Genomic DNA, 12,156 nt, shown 5'->3' with positions numbered 1-12,156 from the left:
AAGAGCAGCCTACATTTAGTATACTCTTTTTCTATCTTATGCTCTGTTTGTGTCTGTCTACTTAAGCCAAAGTCCCAACGCTCCAAAGTTGCTGAAGAAGAGCTTGAGAAATCTATTTGAAATACTAGCAGAGAAATGAAATGCCATGGTAGTGCACAGGTTTGGAAGATATTGCTTGTTTATAGGAAGATGGTTCATTTTCAGAACTCACTAGTACAAGCCTCCGTGAATATCTTTCTTGTATAGGAAGAGACTCTCTGGCCCATTAGCCTGTATTGCTAGGAAAAAGGTTTGCGGAAGTCCTGCTAGGTTTTAAAGCTGTGGTTTTGAAAATCGAGGGCTCAGATTTGTGCTTCCTAACTACAATCTAGTATGGGTATCCACCTAAGTTTCAGATTGCCTCCTTAAATGCTTTTTCAGGGCCAAATGTGGAGCTGGGTGGTCCTGATTTTTCTCTAACATGTAATTGTATAGACAGTGAAGAAAAAGCTGATCAATGTGTCATCTGTCAATATGATCTTTCAGGACAATTGCATTAAAAAATGGTGGGATAATACTGTATTTTAAAACTTAAGCTTATTAATGAAATTTAAATTGAAACCTTACATTTCCTCAGTCTTATTCCCTAATAACTCACTGGGTGGATACAAGGAAACCTGCAACTAAGTACCATTGTCTTTTAACAGTCATTGCATGTAAGGGTGTAATAAAGTTGGAAAGAACCAAAGCGGTATTTGTGGCTTTTACTTACTAATCATTACTAACATTTTGAGACTGACATAATCTGTAAATTTATCTGGCATTCTATGACATATGGTCCCTATTCTGTAATCTGGAGGTCAAAAAAATGTTTTGTTCTTGAGCTGCAGCAAGCACTGCAGGACCTGGATGAGCATTTTTAGTTGTATTTGCAAGTTAATTATGAAATAAATTTGCAAGCTTGCTTTACAAAGCTTGTAGGGTGGTACATAGCCAGTGCTTTCCCAAACTAGGATATGCAAAAATACCTATTTTTCTAATATGCATTCTAGATTATGTACAGCATTTTTCAGTAGCTTTAGCTTCTGAAAAGTTAGTTCCGGATTGCTTGAGGTCATAGGAAGCCCTTTATTAGTGGACCCAAGTTTGTCCTTTTCAGATGTTTTTAGCCCTCATTAAATAAATTCTGGTTCCTGAAAATCCCCTCTCCAGATAGCTCTAAATCTGTTCCAGTATTTACTATGTCACCTAGAAAGCTTCTAAGCTGAATTACATAAATAGGAAATACTGTGCATCCCTTCAATACCAATTTGAAAGAAAATCGAGCATTGCATTAAGCCATAGCTTTTCTAAAAAATATTAAAAACTGTTAATAAAATTGGTGATCTGCAAAATCATCCGTTTGATTTGCAAACAACTAATTTGTTTGGCATCTCAAAGAGGAATTATCCTTTAAAGTATCAAAATCAAAATGGCTCAAAAAAATGTTCAGAATAAACAGCAAGCAATATATTGCAAAACTGGAAAAGCTTTCTGTAATCAAGAAGCACACAGAGGTGGTAGGACTTCCATATTTGTGTCCTAAATGAGTTTAGAGGCACTCTATTAGGCAGATGTGTTGAATTTATTGTGTCTGTGATGCCTTGCATGTAGGATACAAATGGTGCACAGATATCCAAAACAGCACAATATGTTAGGCTCATTTTGTGTGTGTAAGGCTCATTGTATATGCATGTATCCAGAGAAGGCGGCCCAAACCCCCTTTTCAACAGGGCATCATTTCTGGACGTAAAAAGATATACCTGGGGTGACCAGGATGTATGGTGTTTTGAAATTTTGTTGCAGCTGTGGCTTGCAGGTGGTACAGCAAATGCAATTTCCTTTAAAATATCAATGAACAGATAATTTTATGTAACAGGAGATCTGTTTAATTGTTGGCTTTTTGTTTCTTAGCCAGACGTTGAAGTAGGGAGGAAAAGCAGCTCCCTAAATCAGGCTGCTATAGGATGATCACTGGTATTTTCCATGGTCACCATCACCAAGGGATCACAAAATGTGAAATCTTTCTTCAACGTTGCATTGTTCTTTGAGATTTTTCTGTTTGTTCTTTTGTTTTTAGAAGGTAGAAGTCATGGAGAAGTGTGTCATGGTCAAACTGGAGAAAGAAAAGTCATAGCAGCATTTGAGTGCTGCCCCTTTGTGCTTCGCAGCTTCTTTTAAAGAAGAAATGGTAGTTCTGTCTTTATACTTCTTCTAGGCCCACTTTAATCAAAAATTAAATTGAAATTCAAAAATTGAGTTGAAATTTTGTCTTTATCTTCAGTCAAAATAGAATCACATGCTCAACCTTTGCCTCTGCTGTTTTGAGTTTCAGTGCTGATTATATTTTGCCTGTCCACACAGAACTGGACTGAGACCGCATAATTCTGCAAAGAGGTTATCCAGCAGCTATTGTATTAGTGCTGCTGGAGGTCATTGCCTCAGTATGCTCCCTTTGAAATGGCTGCCATAAAGAGAAACTTTAGCTGAAAACTATTTCAAAATAATTTTCACACGGTAAGAAATTATTTTTCATATATGATGTGATTTCCACGTGCACCTTCCCCGTGCTTTCAAGTTCCCAGGCTAGTTTGTCCCACAGAATCCAATAAAAATGTCTAATTTCTCCCTGGGGCCTTTTCTGGTCGTGTTTGATATCACTTAACATAATGAGCTTTTAACTCCCACATCATAAAGGGTTGTGTTTTAGATTTCTTTTTTCCTCAGCACAAAGCGTTGCTTACATCCCTTCTAAAGAATGCTTTAGTTATGCGAAATGTGGACAAGTTGTCTGGGACCAACCTCTTATCTACACCAGATTCAAAAAGTCTGGTTCAGTGCAGTGGCTTAGACCGCATGTTTTTGTTGTGTTTTGTTTCTTTTAAAAATATATATGTATGTGTCTTGTTAAAAAACATCGCTGCCCCCATCTAGGAACAATGCAACACTCACATCATTTCCTGAAAGAATAGAGTTGGAAGGCAATTATCTACTCACCAAACAGGCTAAAACAACAGTTCCTGATATTCTTCTCAAATATTTCAACTTCCCAGGAATCCGGAAAAAATAATTCCATGAGACGGTGTTATGAATGAAGGTATGACATTTCAGTTTCCTTCACTTAGAATCAGACATCCAGAGGTAATAAATTACTGTGCACTTGGCACTGCTGAGAGTGGGGTCTGGCTGTGGCAAATTGTTTTTCTTCAGAGCAGGAACAATGAAGTGCTTTTACATCCTTCTTTGTCTGGTGACAGGCATGGTTTCTTTCTTAGTGGGCTTTCAGCAGCAGTCGCATGAATTATGTGTAGAAGAAACAGGAATCTGACAGCAAAGTGCCTTGAACCAAACTTGCTTAGAGATAGGAAACTGTAATAGAGATGAGGGTTTTGCCATTTTAGCTCTGTGAAATAACCCCAGTAAAATAGTATATGAACTGCACTGTAACAGGAAGTTAACTTGAAAAAAACGAGTAGTGAAAAAGCATCTTTACCTCGTTCTTTTGCATCTCAACAGAAGCTACTTTTAGCAGCGTTATCCCAATCCCATTTCTGTCAGTCTAAAATGACTAGCTACAGCTGCTATCCTTACTCATTTTATGTGTTCTTTTTGGTTAGTGTAAAGGAAAGAAGAGTAAATGTACTTAGAAGCATTCAGATACTGCTTTTGCAGGTTCCTTAAGTGCTTATTGAGTATATTTATTAGTTAATTCATGTGTCAGTAGTTCTTAGATGGGATTATAAATTTGGATCATTTTATAGACATACAGAAAAGTGAAATGCTGCTCCTGAGAAGAGAATTGGCACCCTTGATCTCTGAAGAGCTCATAACTGGTATTTAATAACCACAAAGACTGAAAATATTTCTGAAGAAGCATTTCTTTGGATCAGAAGTCAAGCATTTTGGTAAGGTAGCATGGAGAACCTTGTTCTATTGTATTAATGTCTTACATCTGTTTGCAAAATCATAGCAAGAAAACAGCAAATCAATGCATATCAAGATCAAATATTCGTGAACCAGAAGCTCCTAATGGTACCTGTTCTCATTCTTGCTTCTGGATGAACTTTGAAGAAAGTGGTCTTAAATGGGAAATATATAAATTAAATTTACCTCATTTAGAAAAGAGAGGCTCCTGATTTAATCAGAAGATGCACATCTCATATAGCTGTTCAAAGAGACAGATTTCTCATTTGTTACTAGTCTGAGTGAACTTGACTGAGTAGTCCTACCAGGTTCAAAAGGGCTGTGTAAGCACTTGGCCAAAAGAACCTAGACTCAGTAGATGCATTAGCATGTATCCACAGTGCATTCTGTTTGTGCCAGGGAAAATGGAAGGATGAAATCTGGCCGATATTGAAATCGGAAGCAAAATTGCCAGTAACTTCATGGATGGCTAGAATTTGTCTTGTGTTTCTGGAATCAGGCATGATCTTAAAGGTTAAACACAAATAGTACTTTTTTAGTAGGGATACTCTAACTATGTTAAAAAAAAATTACTAACGTTATCACTATTCTCACACCAACTAACTTTCATTCCCATACTATTTAGATTTTCCTAAAAAATGAATCTATCCTTGTAGGTTTATATTTAATCTAATTATTTCTGATTTATGGAATAATTAATAGTATGATCTTGTTTGCTGTATTACGCTTTAGCTAGTTCATCACAACTCAACACTTGGGGGGTTTTTTCAACAGTTTAAAATTGCCAGGTATTTCATCAGGAATGAGAACAAATGCCTTTAGTGTGTTTCATGGCTCGTGACATGTTTTGTAAAAAAAAAACAAAACAAAACAAAACAAACAAACAAAAAAAAACACACGTCAACTTGTGTTGGTAGTGGCTGTAAAGTGTGGATGGTAAGCCTGCAAAATGGCACTGCAGACCCACCAGCTTTGTGGTAGTGATTTTTGCGTGTGGTACTTTGTGTACAGTGATTTTTATATGAACAAAAAAATAATAAAACTAAATTTAGTTTATGTTTAACAGATCTTTCCTCTTCCTATCTGCCAGCCCTGGAAAAATGAGTGGGGATACGAAAGTGAAGTTGTTCTTATTTTCATTTTGCGTTCTCTACTGTCACTCATAGTAAGGTTATAGGCTAATGGTTTCCACGGTTATATTGGTGGAGCTCAAAAGGCTTCATGGTTACGACTGATGACAGGATTCAACCTTGTAACAGGACTTTATGGTCTACTTTTCAAATGTACTATCTCTTTGGCTTCTTTTCAGCTCATTGTTGAGGTGGCAATGTAATTTTAAAGGACTAAAAAGTAGTAGACTCTTTCTGTTATTAAAACAACTCAAGTGGTCATTAAGCTGGTAACAGACGTAACTGAAAAGTCAAATACTTTACAGTATGTAACTTTGAGAAAGGTGGTATCTGAAACAATTAACAAGTATGTCGTTTACCTACATAATACTCTGAGTGTGCATGGGCTTGTGTAATTATGCATGCACAAAAGGTTAACTAAAACCCAGCTTGAAAATCAGACTCTTACTGTGTTACAGAATCATAAAGACGAAGCACTTTGATCAGACAAAATTGAACTCAGTGACAGACAGCTAAAAATTGGATCAGATGACTGAAGCTGTAACATGCTTGAAAATAAGTATATCGTAGGATATACAGTCCTGAAACCTTAGGCAATCTTTTTTTTAAAAAAATGTGTACTGAGAGTGGGATTTATTATCCATTCAGGATATTTTAATGTCTGCAGAAAACAGTATTTTCACTTTTTATTGCACTGCAAAATAATTTAGTCATGAAGCCTCAAAATTCATTCTATAAAACTGAAAGGAAAAGAAATGGTGTCAAAAGATACTCCTTTCCATCAAGTGACTGAGTTGTGCATGCAAGTAATTTTTTTTCTGAATATCTCATTGGATTGGCTGCGTTTTGTGATAAGTATAATGTCTTGCTCCTAGGATGCCAATCTGTGTAACTTATATTAAGCTGGGAAAAGGGTAAAACCAAATAGCTCTAGGGATAGTGGTACTATATATATATATATGCAGAAAAGACATGGCATTTGCAATTAGATTCTTTTCCTGTAATTCTTGCCATTGAATGTTGTAAACAGAGAAGTGATGAAAGCTAATATATATTCAGAAAAGGTTTTTCTTTTGCCCTAACAAATGTATATTTGTTTAATTTTTAGATCAGTGGTCCAGTCAGTATTTAAAATAATAAGAAAAAAAATCTTTAATAAAGTTGACTTTCCAGAGGTGTTGTCAACTGGTGGCCGGATACAAGAGCTGACTTTCCCCAATTAGCAGATTGCGTGCCCCATCTGGTTGGCCAGCTTCACTGTTTATGCGTCCTACACATTACCGCAGTCGAGACTCAAAACAGTAAATGCCTCAGAACACCAAAAGTGCCAGAAGTTACCTTATTTTTGTTGTTATTTTGTGTAATTATACCTGGGAGGATTGGAGAGTTCTGGCACTTTTTTTCACTTTTTTTTTCTTTTTTATGACTTGTTTTTTGTCTTTCATAAACTCTTGGCAATGGGTACAACGGCTGCCTTTGCACTTACAGGAGAGGAGATCATCTAGGACAAAGTATACTTTCAGCAATGAGCAGTCCCCTCTTTCATCAGTGCGTCAGTGGTAGGGTCAAGAAAATGGGCATCAGGTGTACAGCCTTCTTGTGTGTTGTGTGACCTCCCCTCAGGAGCTGTTTCCTGAGGGGCACATTCACTTCTTTTTTTCCCCTTCTTTCATTTCTGCTCTGTGCTAGACTTCGTAATACTCACTGGTGCCCTCTGAGCTCTAACATTCCTCTTACCCACCTCGTCCCTGACTGTGCTCTCCCTCAATAAGGCTAAATCAGAGGTTGCCAGCTGAATTCTTTTTTTTTTTAATATGAAAAGGTCAGCTTGTTTTACTTTATGGTAGAAAGTCTAAGACTTTAATGGAAAAGGTGGATATGGGCTTGTTTTCATAGAGTTTAAGTAAGGTTAAGCAGAGTTCCCCCAAGGTTTGTACTAATGCTGGCACTGTTTAATATTTGATTTGGAGAAAGGTGCAAACAGTGGGGTGGTAAAATCAACAGATGACAAAAAATTACTCAGTCACATTTAGAAAGGATGAGAAGGAAAAGTAGAAGGACCTAACAAAGAGCAGGCAATCTGACATCCTGATGGAGTTGTGATCGCAGTGTAATGTGATTTAGAGAGCAGTTTGGGCTATTCGTATATACTAGATTTTAAAATTACTGAAACCATTCAGGAAAAAGATATGCATGTTGCCACAGAGAACTGAGAGAAAACATCTCTTCAATGTGCAGTGTTGGCTGTAAAGCAAATGTCAGAAATTAGGTAGTATTAAGAGAAGAACAGAGAGCAATACTAAAAATAATATAATATCATGATATAAAAAGTGTGTACTTGCATAGAATACTATATAGTTTGTTACTTCATCTCAGAAAGCATATCACTGAGATGGGAGAAGATCTAGGAAAGAACGATGAAAATAAATAGAAGCTTGGAAAAGCATATATATAAGAAGAGACCTTAAGAGATTTAATTTGGAAAGGAAGGAATAAAAGTCTTTAATACAATAAATGGTTCAGAGAAGGTAATGATGTGTCTACTCACATTTCTTTATGATTCAAGAATAGAGAGAAAAATGGGTTCTGTCCATCTTTCTTTTACTGATTAAGGAATTGTTTTTTACATAACATACAATTGATTTGTAGTCTATACTACAGGTTGCGATTGACTGACTGATTCTTTTTAGGTGAAACTCTCTGGGAAAATTGCCCATACTAAATGTAAAGGACTCCACTTAGGAAACTTTCCTTTGACTTTTTTAAGCAAATATCATCATAACCCTGCCTAACTTGCATGCTGTGCTTTACACACCACTTTCTTACATAGATGAGGGCATTTCATTAGATACTTAGCTTTAGGTATGTTCTTTGTATGGGTTTTATTTATGCAAACAATATCTTTCGCATAGTATGCTTATGTAACAATCTGTCTAATTCATAATTAGTTATATAACTCAGGGAATGCATTTAATTAAGTTTTACAAAATGTATGCTGTTGCATTCTTTTTTTCTTTAAGAAGAGGTCCCCATCCTATTCAAGGTTGTCATTTTTCCAGACAGATACAGATACAGATGTATTCCACAAAATGCTTAATGAGCAGAATCAATATTGCTAGTCATCTTTGATTTAGTTCCAGAGTTAAACTTGTCAGTGACTATTGGACAGGAAGAAGAACAATTCAAAACAGTGTCATTTGCTAAAAATGCCCTATTGGAGGTAAGGTGACTTTGGATCTTGCATGGCTTTGAAAAGTGGTATGGGGGTAACTACGCATGGTGTGATGGCTTGGGGGAGGGGGTAGGGGTGGGGAGAGAGAGAGAAAGAGACAATGAGAGGATGTGCTTCTATTAGGAAGTGACAAAGAATCCCATTTTCCCTGCTTAGCAAATATATCCACACCATTGGACAGACTTTCTGGGGCCTTGAAATGAAAGACAAGCTGGTGGCTGCTGACTGTGCCAAACTTGTAATACTTTGTTGCTCCTACTTAGTAAGAGTTCACTGCAAATAGGTCTTCTATCTAACCAGCTTTGCTTTTGTGGAACTTGATAGCCCAGCAGCATGTGTTTACCTATAGGTGATTTTGCTTCTAGCTTTTCTTCTAAAATGTAATGTATCTTGCTTTTATTTTAACATCATTGGAATTGTGGGGTGGTTGTGTGGGGACCGACTATTGAAATATCTCTTAGAGAGTGAGATTGACTTCTGATCATAAGAGAAGCTGGAAGGAGATATGGCTATGGACATCTTGTCACAAATACGGAAAGGTGAGATTTTCCCAGTGCCGCTATAAGAAAAGCGGCAGTACTCTCATAGGCATAAGGAGAGTCAAGCGACCTGAGGAGTGCTAGGCTTTCTTTTTACCACTGTTATCAATATAATGGTACTTCTGGCCAAATCCTGAGGCCTACTCCAAATGAAATCTTTCCTTCCCTACAGTGGGCTTCAGATGAGGCTGCTATTGTAAGGAGAAAAGACAAAAATCCTCTCCTAAAAAAAAACCAACCCCGCAACCCCCCCCGCCCCCCAAGTACAGTGTTCCCACATCTGATCGTATACTTCCACTTCAACACAGAAGAAAATTTCACAAGAATTTAATATTTCAGTCTTGAGCTTCCTGCAGAGCAGCTGGCTCAGACTCCTTGATAGAAATAGGATAACCAATAGATTATGGTAAATTTTTCAGTTAACAATGGTACATTCTGTAAAGCAAAGAAGTCACAGAAACAGAATAAAATATATAAATTAATAATTAAAAATAACCCACCTTCACCAGCAACAACATAGAAAATACATTCCGTGCTATGTAAGTAATACATCAACATTTAAGCTGATTAAAATTTGATAAACTACTAACTTCCCCATTTTTTGATAGGAAGGCTGGGGCCTGAGATAAAACAGTGTCATGCTGGGGAGGACAAACATCATAGCATCCAATAAACTTTTTATGCATTTATTTTGTTAAGACTGATTCCTATTTCCTTTGTAACTCTTTGTTTATTAATGAATTGACTCATCCAGAGTCCAGCAGCTTGTTTCCACACCAGAGATATGGATTTGCACCTCTGCCAAGTGGAGTCAGAGGCAGAGATAACAGCCAGCAACAACAATAGTCTTCCCCGGCCCATTTGCCAAGAACAACTGGCAGAAGGGACTCGGGGAGTAACTTCGCCAGTGCCCTGGAAGACTCTGAGGCTCTGAAAGCCCAGGGTTGCTGTTTGCCTGCCACAGATAAACAGCAGGATGCATCCAAGAGCCAAGCTCACATTACAGGCTTTACCTGGTATGAGAGGTTGAGAATGGACGAGGCAGGCACTGACCAGTTAATACAGAGCTCTGTGCTAACCAGCCCTTTTAAGTAGCGATATAGCAGACTAATGCAGCAGATTCTTTTTCAATGCCAAACCTACACCGAGAAAAATCTTAAGACAGTTTGGTCCTGGGGTATGTTTTGTTCTTGCAGTCTCAGAATGGAAATACATCCTTTAATTTTTTTAAGCTGTTCTTCTCATATGAAGTGCTATATTTTTAAACACAAGAGTTGCCAGATTCTGCATTATGGGCAATGTGAATTCTGGCCACGACACTTTGTATTTGCCATTTGGGAGCCAGCTCTCTTGAGTTTTATTCTGCAAAATATTGAGAACCTATTCATATCAAAAGTTGGCTGTGTTTGAACTTGATGGCTCTCTATAAATAAGAAAGCCTGAGGCAAATTATCTTTCAGATTCAGGAGGCAAATTCGCTTTCAGAAATGATATCAAAGTTTGACAATGACCCTTAACTGCATCATAATTCCCTCTGAGAACAGATTCCCCTGCCAGCTAGTCAAATAAATTCATACCTTACAAATAGGATAGTCTCTCAGGCAGTTATAGCTGGACAGCTATTATTTGCATAGCTTTTTGAACAAAGCAGTCATCTTATCAAATAGTATTTTGAATCTAATTAAAAAGCAATGAAGATAGAATTCGTGACACACGATTTGTTACTGTTAATGAAATATGACTCAATATGTTTAATTTAATAAAAGAATATGACAAAGTTACTGGGTGTAGGATGATAAGCGGTATGTTGTGGATTGTCTCTTACAGCTGGCCTTCATACTACTAAAACCCCTTGAGATTAAGGAGAAATTGGAGCATGTTAATTTGTTCTGTGTTTCTTTATATGTCTTACCCAAATTTTCTTTATGACCTGACTCAATGTCAGAATTGCAACTATCTTTCCAGTCTGCCATGTTAGAGATAATTTTTTGTTATTCTTTCCTCTCCCTTGTCTGTATAGCTATATCTTACGGAGATCCCTCCATTTCTTTTTCTGAAGATCTGTCTTTTCCATAACTTCAGTCAAATCTCTCATTCAGGCTTTTATTGTACTTTGTGTTGCTCTTCAGCTCTTGCAACATTCTCTTTGCAAGTGTCACAGAGACTCATGCTTTGCCCGAAAAAACAGATGGTAAATTAAACTCCTCTTTTATTTGTTTGATCCTGCTACTTCTCACTTCAGATTTCAGAGATGACTCCCGTGCAGCATCGTATCCCATGTAAGATTACTTTAAGTTTCTTTACTACTAAAATTTCTTTACTACTAAAATTTCTTTAAATTTCCTGATATCTTGAATTCTATAATTAGGTTTTACTGAACCATTAACATTATTGTTGTTTCACAGCAAAAAGGAGAAGGGCAAAAAAACAACACAAAGATGGCTTGCAGTAGAATTTTTCAGAACCACTGTACCAAGGGATGAGAAAGTTACTCATTTCTGAGGTCTATCTGAGTTTATAGTGGCAAAATAATGATTTCCTGTGAATCAACAATATTATTATAAAACTTGAGCATCTAAAATGTCTTCACCAGGAAACTTCATGTATTTATGCTGTCATCTTTGTCCATGAGCCCATCTTACCCTCCTATCTTTTCACTCCCACTTTATCTCATCACATCTAAAGTTAGACTGCTAGTGCTTAGAGGAAGAGACCACACCTTTCCCATATCTTTTTTTTTTTTAAGAGCTTAGCCCATATTTCTTGCTCTATAAATGAATAATAGCCAGTGTGGTGCCAGGGAAGGAGAGGAAAAAGCTACATTAGATCATACAGCAAAATAACAAACTTACAAAAATATGTATTTTTTTTATAAAATGCCACCATTCCTATTATGCGATATCAATGCATTCTGAGTTCTGTGAATGAAATTCTTGCCTCTGCTGTAGCACCCCTGTTTCCCATTAAAGAGACTGTCATGACATGCAAGGACACTGAGAGCACCTCCATGCCCAGGGACAGCTGTGCTGCGAGAATTGAGCAGAGCAGCTGGAGGCTTTTCAGTGAGCACCATCTTCATGCTGCTGCAGGCCGTGGTGCTGGGGCAAGGTGCCAGAGGCTCCAGAGGCTGCCAAACTCCAGGCTCTGGCAGGATATTTGGCAGCAATCCCCAGCCTCACCTACTTGTCCATGTGGTGCCCCTTCCTTGTGGTTGTTTTTCAGCAGGATTACTTCCTGGATCAGCTTTACCAGGTGAGCGTGTAAATAGCTGTGTCAGCATGAGAGAAAAGGGAGGAGTGGAGGTGAGAATCAG

At 37.4% G+C, this 12,156-nt stretch overlaps 1 long non-coding RNA gene across 1 annotated transcript; it reads left to right on the top strand.

Moving 5' to 3' along the window:
- Window positions 1–2,166: 2,166 nt before the first annotated feature.
- On the top strand, window positions 2,167–4,806 carry LOC136991267 (uncharacterized). Its single transcript, XR_010883338.1, has 3 exons — window positions 2,167–2,535; window positions 2,953–3,115; window positions 3,780–4,806. It is a non-coding gene; the product is annotated as an uncharacterized lncRNA (long non-coding RNA).
- The last annotated feature ends 7,350 nt before the right edge of the window (window positions 4,807–12,156 follow it).

This window comes from Apteryx mantelli, chromosome 2 (assembly GCF_036417845.1).
Source record: "Apteryx mantelli isolate bAptMan1 chromosome 2, bAptMan1.hap1, whole genome shotgun sequence".
In the NCBI taxonomy this organism is placed as follows: Eukaryota; Metazoa; Chordata; class Aves; order Apterygiformes; family Apterygidae; genus Apteryx; species Apteryx mantelli.
The sequence above is the reverse complement of the archived record's forward strand: the minus strand, read 5'-3'. Positions and strand labels throughout refer to the sequence as shown.